Source organism: Dermacentor silvarum, chromosome 2, assembly GCF_013339745.2.
Source record: "Dermacentor silvarum isolate Dsil-2018 chromosome 2, BIME_Dsil_1.4, whole genome shotgun sequence".
Classification (NCBI taxonomy): Eukaryota; Metazoa; Arthropoda; class Arachnida; order Ixodida; family Ixodidae; genus Dermacentor; species Dermacentor silvarum.
The window spans coordinates 179,714,510-179,716,859 of NC_051155.1; positions in this window are offsets into that span (position 1 = coordinate 179,714,510).

The following is a 2,350-nucleotide window of genomic DNA, read 5'->3' on the forward strand; positions in this document are numbered from 1 at the left end:
AGGTTATTACCCAATAACCTGTACCAATTTGCTGAAAAAATATGTCATAAACATTGGAGCAGCTTAGTCCCCGCCTCCTGTATTGCCAGAACGAAGCTGTTTGACGTACGTGCGCCATTTCGTAAAAGCCACTTCATTTTTGACACCTGAAGATGAAATTGTGTCTATTTTGAGAGAGAGAAGTCGTAAGGGAAAGGTAGGGAGTTTAACCAGGCTGATCCCTGTAGGCTACCCTGCACTGGGAAACGGAGTAAGGGGATTGAAACAGGAGAAGGAAGAGAGTAGTAGTTCACACTTTGCCCTGTCACACACACAAACGTTCATTGCTGAGTCAGTCACAGACGGTCATACAGGCTGGTGCATTTCAAGAAACGCAGCAGTACCTCTCTTGAAAATCTCTTGAAACAGGCCAGCAACCGGAGAACATGCAGTAGAAGCTTTATGAGGGTGATACGCTTTGTATGAAAATGCAAAGCCAATAAACCATATGTTCAATGAAATGATATCATCTGATATCTACCCCGAGAGGCTAAAATTGCTTGCGTAACTTTACTTCATAAAGTTGGAAAATACAATGAGTTGTGTAAATACAGATCGATATCTGGGCTCTCAGTTTTCACTAAACTTGCTGAGAGAGTCTTGCACACACGCTTCACTAAATTTTGATTTGCCAAAAATGTCATCGTAGAACAACAATTCGGATTTTAACAGGACAAGTCGACAGAAAGGGCATTAGTGGGAATTTAAGATCAAATCAACACAAACATTTAAAAATAGTTATTTATAGTTGGAATTTATTTAGGTTTTCAAAAGGCATTTGATTCTATCAAATACACTATTTTGTTCCGCAAGCTCGAAGCGCACATATTTAGAGGAAAAGCACAGAGCCTTATTCGTAGTTATCTACATAATCGACTGTAATACACTTGTATGCATTATGTTCAATCTAGCAGAAGTCCAATCAAATATGGTATGCCTCTAGGCTCTGTATTGGGCCGCCTGCTATTTTTAGTGTATATGAATGATATTGTTAATATTCCTACTACTATTAAGCTATTAATGTATGCTTATAACAAGAGCGATTTCTCCGGAGCTGACTTGGAGGAGCTCGAAGCGGCATCGAACAACTGGTTTTGTGAACTTGAGTTATGGGTGTCATCTAACCAACTAAAAATAAATACAAAAAAGACAAAAGTTACATTCTCTTCTCCTAAGAATAAAACAAAAGATGACACAATAAAACTTAATTTCGGTGACTCATTACTTGACCTTGTTCGTTATAATTCCTTTTTTAGTCGTCTCTTTTCAGTCTAAATTAAGCTGTTCACGGCACGTTTGAAGGTTATAATAAAGGTCGAAACTACCCTTAGCATGCCTAACAGATTGCGTAATTTCTTACCAACTAGGCTAAAGAAGGAATTATATTTTTCTACCATCCATTCTCATTTCAGTTATTGCGTGTTGGTGTGGGGTACGGGTAATAAAGCTGATTAGGATAAACGTTTTGCGTTACAAAGGAAGTCAATTAGTGGAGAACGGGTAATAAAGCTGCTAAGCATAAACGTTCTGCGTTACAATGAAAACCAGACTTCTCAACTCAGAATATAACATTGATAAGCCGGCTTTTATGTCAAAGCATTAAGTTCCCCATTTTTGCCTTAATTATAACATTAAATTGTCAATGCACATATGTTGTGAAGTATTGAGAGAATGCAGTGCCTTTTCTCGTCACTTCCTAGGCAGGAACACTGGTCATGATATCCGTAAAACGCACATCGTTGTAGAAAGAGTGCGAACATATTATCTCAAACAAACAATGAACTATCAAATTGTGATTTTGTGTAATGAGCACTCCGCTATAATTGAACTGGCACAAACCAGTGCAACTGCTCAAAATTTCAAATTCTACATTCGCCCACTTATCAATTTTAAGAAAACCAGAAAGATATATGGTCCAGTTTGGTTACGGTTCAATGTGTGTTCAGCCGTCTCTCATTCATTTTGAACTTATTGTGACTTTCTGCCTATTTTGTTTTTTATGTTATAATTTTTGGTACAATGTGGGGCAACAATGTTTATTTAAATGTAGGATATGTTACGAATAATACTTTGTTATTATTTAACTATAAATTGTGTAATTTTGGCATTGTTGTGAGACAGAACTACTCTTGATATTTGTAAAAATATTTTGTTCATTTTGTAAAATGAACAATGTTGCTGTTGTGCCAAGCGCGAGCAGGACTCCGTCAGGAGCTTAATCAGCTCCTTTTGTCCTGAACGGTTTGCAAAGCATCGTATTGTGAAAAAAAGAACCAATAAAATTAAATAATTTAATTCAGAACAAAGAGTT